Genomic DNA, 18,447 nt, shown 5'->3' on the forward strand with positions numbered 1-18,447 from the left:
CAAGTCGCTGGTTTAAAACATATTAAAAATTTGTGCAAATATCCGAAAGAAATTGATTATAAGCTACTACTTAAGCAATTTAAAGCCAGTGGTGTAGCGAGATCATAGGCACTCAGAATATAATACAATTTTTTCGCTTCCAGTCGTCATCAGTGTTTTAGCAAGTTTAGAGGCCGTCCGAGTTATGCCATTATCTTTTCACGCTTTTTTTGACATTTGATTTCAAATAGCTGATATAAATTCACAAAAGTTTTGTCCATTGGTTCCCCATTAAATTGGCAATCCTGGTACCTATACTCTCTCTTCCCCCCTCTCTTTCTATTACGCCACTGCATATAGCAAAAGATAAAATTACACTGTTTTGAGAATAATTCAAATCTAGCGTTATGGATAATATAAATCATTGATTTCTTAGAGGTCTGTAAATGATAGTTTCTGAGTGAAGAATTCTTGTTAGAAGAATAAAATATAATTAAAAGTTGAATGTAATTTTAAGAAATCCATATTTTGTTCTAATAGTTCTCGAAATGATAGGAACTCTTTTATTGTTTGTATAGTTTAATTATAAAAAATTCTTTGGTAGCAATAAAAGTGCATTGAAGTTCAATTTATGTTATTTGAGTTCCAAAAACTAGCAGAGCATCATGATAACAACTAAATTTTGTAGCACCTGGCATTTTGATTATGTAAAAAATTTGTAATTAAAAAAGAAAAAAAAACTACATCCGTAGTTATAAACAATTAATTGCAGAATTAATTATTTGATTTTATACTTTTCCTTATATCAAAGAAAATTAAGAAGTTAAAATGGTATATTTAGTTTATACATAATTTAATTCATTTATTCTATGATTCATCTTGATAATGTTTCAATTTTCAGAAACTACATAGGAAAATAAAAATTTGAAAGTAAAAATTTAAACGATATGTTATCTTTAGAATGCAAAACCTGTTATTTCATGAAATAACTAGATATTCACCGAGTTGAATGATATATTATAATTGTAACATATACAATTTTAATTTAAAAGGAGTATAAATATATATCAAAATGGAACAAGATAACTTTTCAAATTATTTTTCAACATTTCAAAAAAAAAAAAAAAAATCTTTAAAAACATATAAATTTATCAATTTCAAAATAACAAATCATTTTAATTCTGGAGTTATAGAGCTTTATTGCCTTTACATTCCAGGACAATATTTTCGGATCTAGTGCAGGCAAGTTTAAAAAGCAAAACAGAAAATTTGCGAGAGAGAACAGCGATAAAAAGCAAACAGTAGCCCCTGCTGTTTCAAAAACAGTCTCTCGGATAAACCGATACAAAAAGACGTTCCAAAGAAATCTACTGTCCCTCTTAAAATATAAATAACAGAACAAAAGAAATATTAAGGATTCTCTATCGTATTCTGAAAGCGAGAGTGATATTCATAAAAGCACCATCGAGTCTGTGCAAATATGGGAAATATCAAGAAGTTTAAAAACGCTTATGTGGTATGAAGAAAAGTAGTAAACTCTTTTTATTACATTGTTTTCGAAAACTTAATAGGCATTTTATATTGTAAATATTTTGTAATTTAAATAACTTTATAATTCTTTAGAGATTTTTTTGTAGTAAATACTTTTTAACAAATAGAGTTTCGTAATTCAAATTTGAATTCGAATAAAACAATCCGTGTATCCATAGAAACACTTATGATTCTCAGAAGCTGCATTTATTAGCGATTGAAACTATAATAAGTCTTAATAGTCACAAAATATTGGTTTTTGTTCTCCTTCAGACTATGATTTCTTTTCAATTCTGCTTATATCAAAGCATGATTGCCATTTAGGACGTAGAAGAGTTTTTAAAAAAAGCTTTCAAAGCTGTGTTAATATCAAAATTAACATAATTGAAAAGTAATCTAAAATTTAAAAGAAATTTTTTTCTAAAAATTCTTGAAAATGGAATGATTGTTAACATTTATTCTATACTTTATAGTGCTGAACACTTTCGCTTGCAGTCTTTTAAATAGGCATAATAAGATAATATTTTTTGATAAAATGCATCAACTAAAAACATTAATTGGTCCTTTAAAGCTATAGCGGTTTATAAAAACTCATTAAATTTTTATGACTATTTTTTTATTAATTTCTAATTGTCATGCTTGTATTTCACATGTGCATTGAATAAAATATTTTTAAATTTGAAGACCAAAATTAAATATTTACAGACATTATTATCCATCACAAAAATTACTTGGAATCATAAATATCTCAAATATCATATGAATTGAGAGTTGCATGTGTTTAACTATATTTCTTCTAAAAAGTTAGCAACATGTAATTAAATATTAGAGAAAGCAAAAGTTTTAGTTGGTTACTATCTCTGTCCTATTAAACACTTCAACACAAACTGATATTTTTGAGAAGTTATTTTTCTTTTTAAATTAAAAACAGATGTGATATTATGTAAATGAATATTAAGGCGGAAAAAGATCCTACTGTCTTTTAAAACAACGTTAGTCTCTGTTTTTTGTCCTCAAAAGTAGGAGATTTCCATACAATATCTACTGCTTTTTCAAAACTCGTGCCGATCCATTTGATCCTTTTCAGAAAATCTGTGAGGGCAGACATAAAATCCTTTATTTTTTACAACTTGGAATTTATACTTGACTGATGTTCCTAGTATCTGTAGTCGGAAGATAAAATAAAGAGCTGGGAGGGATGGAGAGGTTGAGTCGTGGGACGCTCAATATATAGAGATATCTTCATGAAAAGGCAGAGCTTGGCAACAGCTGGATTGGTGCTTATAGGGGGTTGCTTTAATAGACTCGGAACGATTTAAGTTTTCGTCTGTTCCGTCCCCCCGGGGTATACTTAAGGGGTTATTACTTTGTGGATGTACAAGCTCCTTGTGTCTTCTAGATTGAAGCTCGTATTATTTTAAGAGAAAAGGAGTCGTGTTGTTTTGGAGAAGATAGACTTTGTGTTGTTCGTTCAGATGTGAAGCATGTACTTTTGAATTCCATTGTCTTTTGATTTAAGTTTCGAAAGAGAGGGGATTTCGAACTTGGGACATTTGACTGTTGTGCATTTCTCTATTTGCCTGACTTCAGAATTAGCATTTAGTTTTAGAATCATTTAAATATTTTTTATACGTGAGGTATTTTCAGTTTGTGGGCAGCATTTTTAAGGTGTTACCTATTGGAGAAATCTTTTATGATATATTTTGTTTTGATACTTTCAATTCAGTATCAAAATTTAATACAAATTCTCATATTTGGAAAGCTCTGTAGGGGAAAAAATCCTATGAAACATAAGTTATATTATAATACAGATTGGTATTGCTGGAATATTACAAATAAGTTATAAAATAAATACTAATCAAACATTTATAAAGACTTAACCTTATAAGAAATATTATAGTCCCAAAAATACTAAAAAAAAATTCAGAATTTTGCAGATAAGGTCTGCAGTCTTGACAATCAATGAATCGCGTTCTCATAGACACATGATAAACGAAATTATGCATGCCATCTAACATTTAAGTGAATAATGTCTAGAATTTCCCTGTTATTTTTTCTTTTGCTCAATTATTTTCAAGATTAAATTGAAATGACGTATTTAACATAGATGAATCGCCTTCATAAATAAGGATTCTGGAGAGTAAAATTTATCAGATTATGTTTTTTTCGTATATACTCATCCGTAATCAGAATAAGTATATTTTAATTAAATTTTACTGTAGGCTTTGACTACGTTTGAAGCCAGGATAAACTCAAATTGTTTACATTTTCCCGCATTTTGCCCTGGAATTCTAAATCTTATGGAAGTGCACAAGTTTGAAAACACAGAAATTAAAGAAAGAGTATTCGATAGAAAACATTAAAAATAAACAGCATCACGCATTTTTCCAACTAAAAAGAATATTTTCCGTTCAAGACACTTATTAAACTCCTCACGATAGCTATGGAAATATCTCAGGTTCATTTTGTCAGCTTCTTTTGGTTTCGGTTAAGTTGTTTTCTCTGCACCACAAAATGAAATGCAGAAATCACGCACCAGTGCACAAAAAAGTAAAAATTCACACGCCAATAAAAACAGGCACTACAATTTTGTACAGGGGATCCGCATGCGAATTCTTTATGCTTAAGCATTTGCATAAAATACACACTTTGCTCTTCACTCTTTTGCTAATGGGCCTACAGTCCATTTAACTGTTGTTGAAAGGGAGGATAAGGATATGTGCATTAGCATTAGCTATGCCGCAAAGCTTAAACTGTACAAATATTTCTTTTTTTTATATTTCAGCCCGATCTTTTCAAGTGAGATCCTTCCAAAGTATTTTTAAAAACAGTAGGAAGCTGAGGAAAATGTTAAACTCATTTGGAATGCTTACTGTGTGCACTTTTCAGTTGGACGCCAAAATTATCCATTCCATATACGTTAATATCTGGAATTGTTTTACTTTCTGTTTTTTTGAGTCGGTAGGAAGTTTGAGAAATAGACTGGAATGAAGAAAACAATTATGAAAGAATATGGGAGAACAGCAGAGAGAGTTACTAAACTAACAAAATTAAAAATAGTTAAAAAAGATTTAATATAAAAAATGGATATAAATGTGTGCTATTATTAATTAATTTGTTTTATTTAGATCCATTTCATGCAAATCCTCCAAGTTTTTTTTTTCTTAAAGTTATTATTCAAAACTTTTATAATCACGATCCCATTTTTGTTCTCAATACTTTACTTTCTTATTAAAAAAAAAGCTAATATTTTTAAGAAAGAAAAACGAAATGAATGAAATATGCATAAATCATTGTTAAAATGATTCTATTTATGATATAGCTATATAATGAATTCAGTAAAGAGATTCAGTTCTGTGAGTCATCAAAAACACTTTCTTAGGTTATTATTACTATTAATTTGCTAATTTAAAATTGAAGAGCAAAATTTATTTGGGAATCAACATTTACATTTTAAAAATCATTGCTATTTGAAATAGTAACTTCAATATAATATGATCAATGTGATTTGGATTCCATTTTCTCATTATGGTAAAAATCAAAATTTGAAGTTGGAAAGAAGAAAGTCTAACGGAAATTAATTGAGCAAATTTAGTCAATTTTGATAAAATCTAAGAATCTGAGTAAATTAGAGAAGTTTTTATACAGGCAGAAGTTGTAGCTCCAAATGCATATTTTAAGCTATAGTTGTTTTTAGTAATAATTAGAAAAAAGTACAATAAAATGTTTTTCAAATTTTTCGTTAGATTGTATGTAGTCTGTTGCGAAAGAATTTAGAATTGATACTATTTTCCATAACCAGCTTCACATGCTTAAGCACTATTTAGTAGTAAACTCAGCATCCCATATTTAAGCACTATTTGCAGTAGTAAAAGCATCCCATCTTAAGCACTATTTACAGTAGTAGAATTATAAAATAGCTCTTGATCTAATTGTATGACTATGTCCAATTTAGTATGACTATGTCCAATATTAGCAATTTAGCATGATGCAAGATTGCAGAACGTAAACATTATTTAATATGTGTGAAATTATCATTATTTATAAATACTATTAAAATTTTTTTAAATCTCTTTCTTTTATTTTAAAAAAATATATAAAAAGGTTCGGAATCTAAGAATTTTTATATATTTTAATAATATAAATTGAATAGATTAATTTTTTATTCCCCTCCCTAAATACTTCATATTTTTTGTCAAGTTCAAATTCAATAACTATCTCAGTGAAATAATCAAATATTTTATAAATGCCTTTTAATTAATTACAGATATTCAAGATCTAATCATGGTTCATTCTAATCATAAGCCAATAGTTATTTTCTAAATTTTTAGAGATAGGCATGCACTCCAGGTTGAAAAAAATTTTTAAACTATATAAAGAATTATATTTTATGTTTTTTGAGTAAAAAAATACGCTTTTGAAAAATAATTACGGTGTTTAAATTTTATAAAATTTTATGAACTTGTAATCAAGTAAAACAATTTTGATACTAATACTTTAAATAAAAAAGTCCTACTCTTCTGTAATGGAAACAGCCTGAGTTATGGCCATTCAAGCTTGATCATTATTCTTTTTAGATCAATTCAATGATCATTTCAAGGTATATCTATAAATCAGCGGACAGTATTTCTTCGACTGTCATTTAAATTATCTACAAGACTGATGATCAATTTTTCTTAATTCGGTCAGTTTTTGTAGCACAAATGGGAAAAAAATATTTTGACTATGGCAAATAGAACAGAGGAAATGTGCAAAAATTAAGACATCGTTATTTTTTCAAAAGTACATTTATTGACACAAAGAACGTAAAAAATAATTCTTTACGTCATTTAGAGCATTTTTCCTACTGGGAGCATATCTGCCTATCTTTAATCGTTTAGAAATAAGCTATTGCATTACGATTAAAATGGGGATGTTGCAAATTATAATCGTTATCTATGATAGCGAATCCAAATGCGAATACTCACTGCTTCAAGAATTTTTTTTGTGACCAAATTGAAATCAAGATTATAGCATTACGTCTTTTTATCAATACCATTTGATTAGGAAATTACACCTGATCGGTGGATTTGTAAACATATCAAGATATTTCACATTAAATTTCTTAGTGATGATGTGGGAGGTGCGTCATGGCACACTCCAGCTGTCATTTCCTCTCATCACCCTTAGAGAAGGAAGGCTTCAGAGATAAAGAGAAATAATTACCGACTTTTTATTGACCCTGATAATGGTAAAGGAAATGGAGTGAGAAACTGCCTGTCAATTGGTGTCAAAAGGAAACGATTTACTTACAGGACTATTATGACAGTCTCTGTTAGTACACAATAATGTTTTTGCGATTGGGAAACTCCAAAGATAATTTCTGTCTTTAGAGGTCGCTGGATTGATGCTAATAAAATTGTATTCCTGAGCCTTTTTTTTTTTTTTCTACTAAACAGGATGCACAACTTGGCATTATTTGGCCCTTTAATATTTTATCTCTCTCCGATTCCGGTTTGCGGTGGAGTTCCATTTCTTTTCGGATATCCTGTCAGGTCCTTTTGAGTCATCTTCAAACCCATGACGAGATACATAAGGACAGTTGTCTGATGACTAACAGAAGATGAAATCCATTTTCTATTTTTATAATCGCAAATAGTTTTTTTGTCTTGAAATCTTGAGTTAAAATTAAAATTCGAATGATATTCAAAAACTTTTCATAATAAAATGAATTTTTAAAAGAAATAAAAGTTTAAGAAATCTGTGTGCTTGCATAACAAGAAAACTTACAAATAGGTTTTAAATTATCTTTTTAAACTTTTTGTTTCTAACTTCATCTTAGCTGCATTTAATCTCTCTTCAATTCAATAACTGTCATGATTTGACAAATATTTGATAAGATTGGTATTTTTATTGTTAATTCTTTTTGCATTTCGACAATAATCTTTCTTAAGAATTCGAATAATTGTGATTTTGTAGGTTATTGAATAAATTTCTGGATATTAAAACAAACTTATTTCTTGTAACTAAGGCTATGTAAATATCATTTACATCTTGTGAATAAATGTAAAATAAAAATGTATATTTAAAATCATGTAATTTATATTATTATATATATTGTAGCAGCATAAATCTTACTTTTCGGAATTGAATAAATTAAAGTTTCAAATGCCTTAGATGCATGCATTAAATCATGTTTTAACGATTTTTTTTTTAAAATCAAGAAATGTTCTATTGCGAAAATAGTTTTCATTTTCTGAAAGAAAAGAAAAAAAAAAAAAAGATAAAAGGACACATTTTATAATTTGTGAAGATAGCAAGTGTACAACAGAAATTACCTTATGAAAAATATCTGGAATTTTTTCTTATACATATATAAGTATTTTTTAGAACTGAAATGCCGTTTTAATTCAGTGAAAGAAGTGAGTTTTTTAACCTGTGATGACCTTATCGGACTATTAAGAAGGAAAACAAAAAGTGAAGTGCAAAGAGAGAAGAACATCATGTCATTTTGGATGATATCAGTAAACATGTAACAGATGGCACGTGTAATAAGATCATATTCATTGTCGTTTTTGTTTGAGCTTGCACGCGGCACAAGCTTAGCGCCTACTTCAAAACCTCTTCGTTTTTTACACTCAGTGTACGCTTAAGATAACAAGAGATAACTGACTCTTTAGATGATGCATGTGCCCATTTTGCATAGTGGTGATAATAAAGTCTGTAATTTAGCTAAGAAGTTATTTATAAATGTGGTTTCAATATCCATTTCTTTATCTTTTAATTAGAAAGACTAAGAATCACATATTAAATGTAAATATGGTATTAGAGCATTTATGCTATGAGTACATTTGTTTAATCTGTCTCTCTGGATTAATCTTTTTCTTAAGAAAAAAAAATTACCGAATATAGTAACAATACTGCATAAAAATAACGAACTACTTCTAGTGAAACCAGTATTGCTGATCGCTGTACGAGAATATGTAGTGACAAAGAAATCTGTGTATAAATGTTGATTGTGAAACATAACTATTCATGACTTCTCACAACGTAGTCATAGAGTCACAATAGTAACTCCACCATTTTAATTAAATCAACACACACACACACACACACACACACACACACACACACACACACACACACACACACACACACACACACACACACATACACACACAAATAAACAAAAAAGAAAGAAATCTTGGTTATAAAAAATCAGCATGAGATTTTGATGAATTTCTACATTTTTAGCTTGTTTTAGAGCCTGAAGAAACATGTTTCTAGAATTACGCCTATCTGTTTTGTAACACAACCCCCTTTCTCCTCCCATCGCCAAAAAAACCTATTAATTTACATAAATTATAGGATATGCTTTTAATTTTAAAAACTACTGATATATATGAAATTTTGGTCACATTAAAAGTTTGATTGTCTTTCGATCTGTCTATTCATGCATAAATAAATCGGAGCAAGCGAGATGCCTTAATCTCAATATATGATCTTTACGTCAAAATTAATTAAATTTGTATCTAATATTGCATAAAATTCGATAATGAATAGATTGCTTGTTTATCATGGTGTATGTGAACAAGATATTACGAAAACGTAATAAGCTGGACAATTGAAATTTGGTTCTCGACATCAAAACTGAAGGTTTAAATCAAATTTTAGAAAAATTATATTTAAAGGAGGAGGTCCAAAATTCATATTTTTTTCTCACTATATTACAAAGTTAAACATAAACCGCCATATATCATTTAAGTATTTAAGAATGTAGCCGGAACAACATTCCTGCGACTTTTATATGAGTTCAATTTACAAAGAAGTCGAAAATCATATTGAGTATGGTATCGCAGCATTTTAACATCGATTGATTTTTTGGCACAATCAGGTAACATTGTTAATTCAAATTTATTGTGATTTTTTTTAAAATTTAGTAATCTTTATCAAGTAATGATTTATTTACTAAAACAAGAATTTTCATTTATGTAATAAGTATTATTTATTTTGACAGTAAAAATGAAGACATGCTTTTAAAGATAAATTTTGATTGAATATTTGCAATTTTTTATTGTTATTACAAGAATTATTCCCAACATTATGTTTTCATACAACTTGTAAAATTTCTTCTCTTTCTGTCTACATGATTTCTTTTCAAAACATACTGGCATGTTGCAAAACAATTCGTACATCGGAAGCTCAGATATGACAAGAAAACGTAAAAACTCATAACAAAATTTCTTATCGTAAACCACACGACTGAATCATTCACTAAAAATAACAAGCGAAAAAAAACAAAACACGATCTGGCGGCAGGCTGTCTATGGCTCTCAATGGGCTTAACTTATGAAAGTAAAAAAGAGATCATAAACTCATTTCTTAGTGTAACATACAGATAGTGAAGGAGTGGCTGCATATTCGCACACCTGTGTGTGGTATCGGTGTCGGTGCTTTGATCTGTGTAAATAGCGGAACTTTGAAAGCGGCACGTTTTGTCGCTTCGCCAATGGGCCACCCTGATGGAAAACCGATGATGAGCATCCGTTTTGAATACATAGTAGATATTGAAAAATAACATATTGTGTTTTTCTTTTTTGAATAGATGGATTCTTTAGTAATTCATATGATCAATTAAGAATTTCTAATTAGCAATAGCCTTAACCATTTTCATTTAACTAGATGGAGGTGTTTTATCGCTGCATTTCAAGGTCAAAATTTATTAGAATTAGTTTATTCTGTTTTCAAATCAACATCTTACTTCAATTGTTCCTGCGATAACTCAAAAAGGAGAGTGATAATTTTGAAACATGTACTTTAGACTTTTGCAGACTGTCGAAGATTCACTGTACGAACAATTATTTCAGACTATAATAGATCGGGGAAAATAATTAAAAAAATAAGGATATAATAGGGTAATATATCTATATAAATAGTAAATTTAAACTTGAAAAATAAAATTGAGGAAACTATTAGAAAGATATATTTTTCTTGAAAATAATGTTAAAAAAACCTGTTAATTATTAGCAAGAATTATTTGAATTAAAAATCAGTTAATGAAATTTTTGATCATAAGTTTTTGGAGTATTTTTCTTTCCATTCAATTCAGTTCTGCGCCTCAATTCATAAAGTTTTGCAGTCAAATCACATTTTTGCTCAGAGCCAGATTATTAAATAGACATTTAATAGGTAACTAGTAAATAGCTCTGCAACTATAAGGAGACTCGAAGACTTAAAAAAAAATTGTAATTGCATTGAATTCGCAAAGGTCGTATCTCACACTTATTTAAATTATAATTGAATATCGTTTATCGAACTAAAAAAATCACAATGAAATTCTAGAAGATATAATCTGACCATGCTTTTGCAAATATCCTAATTTTATTTTTCGTTGGATAGTCTAGAAATTTAAAAAAAACCAAACATACGAAATTTTTTATTCTGAAAATATTGATCAATTATCATAAATGAAGTTTCCCTGTGTTTATAATTAACGTAAATGAAGTTATCAATAGAATTAAATTATAAGCAGTAAATGGTTTGTTAATAAATGGCACGACTGATAATTTCGCTTGTATGTCCATATATTATGTGCGCGCGCAAAGATATTCTCTCATGAACATTTATAGTTTAGAATTTATTACTCTTATCTAGATTATTTTATTTTCCCCAATTACGAAAAATTTTGGGGAAATTCAGAATATGCGTAGAGATTTAGGTTAAAATGTGCATGATTCTCTACTGCTTGTTGATTCAACATATAAAAACTACAAATTTAACTCTACTATTCATGAATAATGTGAAAACAGTGTTTATTGTCTTAGAGAAAGAATTTACAGAAAGCATTCTCATCAAATTGTAAATTCTCCAGAAAAATTGTGGTCTGAAATAAGTATTCACACTGCCATTGTTTCATAATATTTTATTTTTATAATTCTGAATCCAACGATTGTATTTAAAATCATTTCCGCGTTTCTTTCCAATAACAACAATAATGGGAATTGATCAATGGCCTCAATCAACATATATGCAAAAGAGTAATTCTCCATCAGCAGCAACCATAAATGAAATCCTTTTAATTAAAAATGCTTTCTAGATTCATTTTTTTTTGTTTAAAAATCGATGTTTTCTGTCTAAATGAACTTTTTCCAAAACTTCATTTTGCAGTTTTTAATATTCAAATGATTGAAATGTCATCATGAATTGATGATGCTATGGCCGACAGGAAGGGAAAAATTTTGAAATGGTTTAAAAAAATTTGTTGCCTCTTTGTCGACAGAATGAAGCAACTTCATTTATTGGGATACTCGTCGACATGTACAAGTTAAAAATAGATAAAGAAAGAAAATGATAAATATATTCATTTACTTTTTAATAAACATATTCGCTAAGATTCTTGGCAAAATTATGTGATATTGTCTATGCAGATGCTTAAAACATACCTTTTGAGTTTTTTCGATTTTTAGAGACACTTCGAATGTCCACAATTACTGAAATATTTATAGATACATATATTAAGTATTTGATACTAAATTTAGATAGAAAGTAATTTGTATAAAATTATTTAAAATAGTTTTATTGTATTAAAATACTTTTAGAAATGCTGCAGGGTGTAACCAGGACAATTCCGATCTCTAATAAAATAATGTTAAAGGAAATATAGATGGACTGCTTTTGGATGGATCAGTTCCTTCCCAGCATTTATTTAAGATTGCCTCCATAGAAAGATTCAATTTAATATAAATATTATTTCTCTCATTACTAACTGAAGAATTTGCATCTTGATTTCTTTTTTGTATTCGCTTTATTTTGGCGCCCATGTAAAATGACTAAAATGATAATGATAAGGATAAATGATAAATGATTTCTGCAAATTGAAAAAAATTGGGTTTTGATTTCATTCGACTGTTAATTGTTCCATCTTCAAAACAGTATAATTATATCACTTTTGTAAACCATGAAATAGTTCTATACATGTGCGAATTTAATGGATTTCGTATTTTTTTTGGACGATAACATGCAGAATTTTTCATGTTACTTTTGTTTGAAACTAATGATCAAATTTTTGCTTTGTAAGTACTTTGGTATGAATGACGAATCTAAAACTGTTGAAATTCTAGCAAAACAAAGCGTTTACTTTGGCAGATAATCTTTGCAATTCCATTTAAAAAGGATAAGATTAAAAGTCAGACGATTTAACATAATAAACCAATTCTGTTTGAACTGAGCAAGGATAACGTTCCCCTCAGTTTTAATTTCGGTTGCACAAGTCTGGGATTTTTCAAGTTAAGTGCAAGTACACTAATTTCACTAACAGTGGTTACTGCTAAGTGAAATTTTAGTTAGCGTGTAAAACCAAATTCTATTTTATTTTATAACTATACAGCTATATATTTTACAACTATACATTTTTTTCTTGTGAATCAAATGTAAACATTTCATAATTCAAATATGAAAAACCCACATTCGTTGAAATAAAAAAAAAAAATACAAACAAAAAATGCCTTAAATTATGGAGAAAAGGCTTCCCCCCCCCCCTCCAACATGGAAACAAAAGGATTTTAATTTGTTAGACAGAAGTAGGAGACTATACAATTTTTTAAAAATTGTGTCAAAACCTATAAATGGAACTTGCTTAATTTGCAATTATTTTATTCTAATGCAATATTGTAAAGACTTTGATACAAAAAAAAAAAAAGTGTTGAAATTAAGAGTAAATATCTGCCTACTTGAAAGAATTAAATCTACATATTCTTTTTCTACTTTCGCTATTTTTTATTATATTTGAATATAGATTTTTCTTTAAAAAAGATCAGAAAATCATTATTTTCAATATATTTAGTAACTAATCAATTTTTCTGGATTGCGGTAAAATTGAAGACAAATTACCTTTATTCTTGAAACAGTTTTTACTTTTTGCCTTTATTAAATAAGATTAAATTTCAACTGCTCGACAAATTGTATGCTGAGTACAGAGCATCATTTATACATTATAAAATTGCCGGTTTTTAAATGATTATTTTTAAAGAATTTTTGATTGCATAAGTTTGCAAAAGCAACTATGTAAAGTATAAAATGTAAATCGATTTTGCCTAAAAGAACTAAAAAAAATGTCCATTTATAAAATGTGTGAAGAATATGAAATTATGAAATGATGATTAAATTAAATGGTCGACGTATAATTTCTTGGATCAATTAAAATTTTATATAAAATAAAAGGAAGCAGGTAAGTAGAATAAGGAATTATATTCAGAAAATTGCAGAATAATTTTTTGAATTCAATTTTAACAAATATTTCAATGAAATAAAAAAAATATCTTGGATACAGAATTCCATTTAATAATTAAACTTTCTCATTCTGTACTTCTGATATTTATTAATTTTCTCTTTTGAGATTCATCTGAAAAGAAAATAGCAAGTTATGGTTTTAAACAAACCCAAAGAATCTTTCATTGGAGAAAAAATTAAATATTTTCTGGGAAAGATTTTTTTATGATTTTTTTAAAAAGTGAATAAATGACATTTTTTACCTTTCTTTGCACTCTCCAGAATTTTGTTTAATGTAGACGCAGAATTCTTCTCTTTATTTAATACAAAAATACATTTAAGTAAAATATATTGTTTCCTAAAGTGCTGTTTAAATGTGATTCATAAAATCAAGTGAAATCATGAAGGAAAACTCTATAGCCGCGATAAGTTTTACAGCGTTACATTTTACATTTTTTAAAATTAAAAATAATTACAAAGAAAACTATCTGAATATGAAGCATATCAATTGAAATTATCGAATATCTATAATAAATTGAATTACTTTATATTCATTATTAATTAACATTTCATTCTTTTTATTACTCTCCTCCCCTCAAATTTTTGGGGTTGTGACTCAATTTTTGACTGAAAGAAGGAGCACTTTCACATGAAAGGTCATTGCGAGCGTTTTAAAACAAATCGGCTCCATTCTAATAAAAATACTCACATATTCGTTGAATCTTCGCAATGTAGTTTTTCTATACGAAACATGTTATAATTCTGTGGTACACTTGTTCATAAATAGAAAAATATCAGAATTAATTGTTTGCGGTTTTTGTTATGCAAATGAGAAAGAACTTCACTGATACCAAAGGTTCATAAGTAGAAAGGATGTATGTCCGGAAAGCCACTGGCAGCAACGCAAATGTACAAACTTCAACTCGTGACTAACCTCATGTTTGTCTTCGAACTGTGTTTCATCTCTGGCATTCCGTCATGGACAGATAAGACGACAAGATTTACAGGGTTTTCTTTTAGTCCCCCTTTAGCAGTTGCTTTGATACTAGTCAATCAAGAGGTAGGGGTGAGTGGCTGTTTACTTTTCTTTCTAAACAGGTTTTTGTTCTTTCTTTGATAGTGTTATGAGGAATGGTGGGGAAAAAAAAAGCAAATACAAAAAAGTACCCTACAATCATCTTTAGTTGTTCTTTGATAGTAATTATAATTAAATGTATATTGACAATGAAGACAGATAAGGATATTTTATTTGATTTTTAGGAACTTTTGTTCGAGAATATGTTATTTGTATCTAATCCGCCAAATTTTGTAATTAAATACATGAACTAAACAATTTGATTCTTTTAATTTTAACTTATGGAATTGAAAAGAAACAATCTATTAATTATAGTGCTCATATGTAGAAAGTTATTCAGTTCTGAGTGTCATTGTTCATATAATGAAAATATCAAATGCTGAAACTTTTTTTATATATATTCTCATAGTGTGTGCGCAAATAATTCTATTTAATATGCAAATATTTATAATTTCAGAATCATTTTATTTACAGAAAATATTTTTTGTTATTTTATGAAATTATAAATAATAGCTTCTTTCTATCAGATTATTCTGCTTTATTATAAGATAATTTTAATGAATTACTCTTTCTAAAATGAAAAAAACTTTTAATGTATATACATTTTATGCGTAAAAAATAGAAAGATGTCTCCCATATTTTATAACACTGTTAATAGAATAATTCAGTAAATTTTTAACTATAAAGTCATTTCGCTTTATAAATTTTGCTACTTGTAAAATAAATTGCGGATATGAAAATAGGATCAACTGTATAGTTATCATATACATATTTATTTAAGAAAATGATATTATATCTAAGTAATATTCTATTTGATTGAGTATATAATTAATTATAAATGAAAAACACAGATATGGTAAACATTTTCCTGTATGGTAAAATATGCAAAATGAAATTTGTTAATTGGTCTTGCAAATAACAAGATAACTTTAAATACATCGAATATCAAATAATTCTTTTGTCATTTATTTAAGAACAGTATAATTTACATGTTTGAATGTATAGTAGTGATTAAATTTATTTTTCACCATTAATAAAAGTGATTTAAAGACATCAATTAGAACAGAAAGACATTTATCTGCTTTAAAATACTCTAAATTTATTATAAAATCTTTTTCTATTCCATTTATTCTTTTTTCGTCCTTAATTTATTTCCGAGTTTATTTTCCATTGATTATTCCAGCATATTTTCTTACTTTCGAAAGGGAAATTATAGATTATTGACGCTGTAATCAATGGAAAATGTCATTATTTGTAAATTACCCACATTTTTTATGACATGAAGCAAACATATTTTTAAGTCATGCTATCAAAATAAATTAAGAAACTTCATTTTTTTTATAAATAGATGAAGAATTTCCATAAATTTATGCCCTAAAACTAAGTATATCATTAACAGCATTAAGTAATAACTATGATATAGCTTTATGGAAACAAATTTTGACTATTTTTGCCTTGCATGAAATCACGTCTCATTTATCGAATACAGATAGAATGTAAGTTATCACACTGTTGCTTGTAAGGATTTAAAAAATAATTTGCTATTCTTTTAAAATCTTTACAAGTAATTAATCTTTACAACTAAGACGAGATAAATATATACATTTTTTTATCATAAGCATATCGACTGTTAATTCCAATTCAAAAAAACATCTTCAAATAACAAAGGGTTAAAATTTGTTTAATTAATTTGTATTTTTTTTCGCTTATGCCATTTTAATCGCTTTTGTCTTACCACTTATTTCATTTTTTTTAAATACTCCTTGTCTAGGAATAGATTCATCTGTAATCTAAATTGACCTAATGATTCAATAGTTTATTGTTAAGGAATAAATTGACTTACCACAAACATAATTAATTTCCAGCTTATCAGCTTACACTTCTGAATCAAACATTAGTCTAAAGATGATTTGTATAGTTGTATATTTGAGATTAACATGCTTGTTTAAAGTAAATTTAATTTGGAAATGCGGTAAAAAGATAAAACATTGAGACGGATAGATTTAGAAGATTAGTCCGCTCAAAACAGAGAGCTTTGCGACAACATTTTGTCATAAAATAAATAGAAATAAAATGTGTATAAAAGTGATATGTGTTGGTTCATATGATTCTTTTTTTAGCTCTGTAGGCTGTCTTAATGCAAGACTTACTCTCCCTTTTCTCTTCTAAAATCAATAATTTTTATTAGTTTTAATTTTAGATCTATATAAACAGTTTTTAAGTGCTAGAAAGTATTAATTGTGTACCCCTCCTTAAGAAATGGTTCCAGTACTCAGGCTATTGATTTATAAATCAATCAGAAGAAAAAAAACCCTACAGTTTGCGAAAAATTTGAAAAACAGAAGAAAAATAAATAAACTCTAAATATAAGGATTTGAAATTTAAGCGAGTATTGTGTTTGTTTTGAATGCATTCAAATACATGAATGGCAAAAAAATTAGATACTCTAAAATTACAGCAAAAAAAAAAAAAAAAAAAATCCATAAGCTCTCAGAACTGCGGGGCTATTAGGCAATGTCTATTTTCGATATCTGATAATTCGGCACAGCGCAGATAGTACTAGTATAATGAATAAGACAAGCAAAAATATATCTTATCTCCACGTTTCTAAAATTCTAATCGGTTACTGCCTTAGATCATTTCAAAATTCTTTCACAATTCTAGGCGCTGGAGAAAGATTTTGATTCATCTTGTGGAAAGTCGGAGATATTTATTTAAATGGTTCACTGTACAGAAAAAAAATAATAATTAACGTTATATGGATAGTTTAATTAAAAATAGATGAGTGGCTTAAAAGATCTTATGGAAATACACACACACACACACACACACACACACACACACACACACACACACACACACACACACACACACACACATATATATATATCCCAAGTCATATTTTTTGATTCAGAGTTTCTCGTAATGCAAAATATAGCCACTTGCATGGAGATGTCTTGACATTCCATAACAAATATTTCTAATGACTTTGATGTTTATTATCCATTTATCGCGTTATTCTATAAATAGATAATAATCATCAAATAATATATTAACATTAACCACGATTTCAGATATGTTATTAAATATTACATTAGATATGCGATTGTCATTGCCACCTGATTGTCTGATCACTGAAAATGAAATGTGTAAAGCAATTCTAAACTAAAAAAAATGTTTTCATATCAGTTGCATCTATTAAGTATTTTGCATTTATTTGTAAAATGTCTTAATAATATTTAATCCCAAGTAGCATTTTCTTTCTTAAATTTTTTCAAAAGTTATAGATAATTAACATTTAAGGTTCTTCATATAAGTAAAAGCTCCAAAACAATCAAATAAAAACTATAAGCTACAACTATTTAACTCAACAGGACTGAAATGAAAGCTTTGATATGTATTACTAAGCTTGAATGATTAATTATAAATATAATCTCAAAAGTATTAAACATAACTGATATATTTGAGCTGAATTTACTTTCAGAACCAGTTATCGAATTTTTTGCGTAACGAATAATAGAAATTGTATGAAATTTTTTCATAGATCTGACTCGCGTGAAAAAACTTTAGTCATCACCTGTGGCATGACTCAACCTGCTGTCATTTTCATTTTCCAC

The 18,447-nt window shown here is 27.8% G+C and overlaps 1 protein-coding gene across 2 annotated transcripts in view; it reads left to right on the plus strand.

Annotated features, from left to right (window-relative positions):
- The window catches only part of LOC129957556 (histone-lysine N-methyltransferase MECOM-like), a 239,593-nt gene that overhangs the window by 24,753 nt on the left and 196,393 nt on the right, over window positions 1–18,447 (plus strand). The window contains exon 1 of one of the 2 annotated variants that reach the window (XM_056069928.1): window positions 14,719–14,821. The exons of the other annotated variant lie outside the window; for it this stretch is intronic. The gene's annotated coding sequence lies outside the window, so the exon portion shown is untranslated. Of the gene's footprint in view, window positions 1–14,718; window positions 14,822–18,447 lie in introns of those variants that run through there. 2 annotated transcript variants of the gene reach the window in all.

The sequence above is a fragment of the Argiope bruennichi genome, chromosome 2 (assembly GCF_947563725.1).
Source record: "Argiope bruennichi chromosome 2, qqArgBrue1.1, whole genome shotgun sequence".
Classification (NCBI taxonomy): Eukaryota; Metazoa; Arthropoda; class Arachnida; order Araneae; family Araneidae; genus Argiope; species Argiope bruennichi.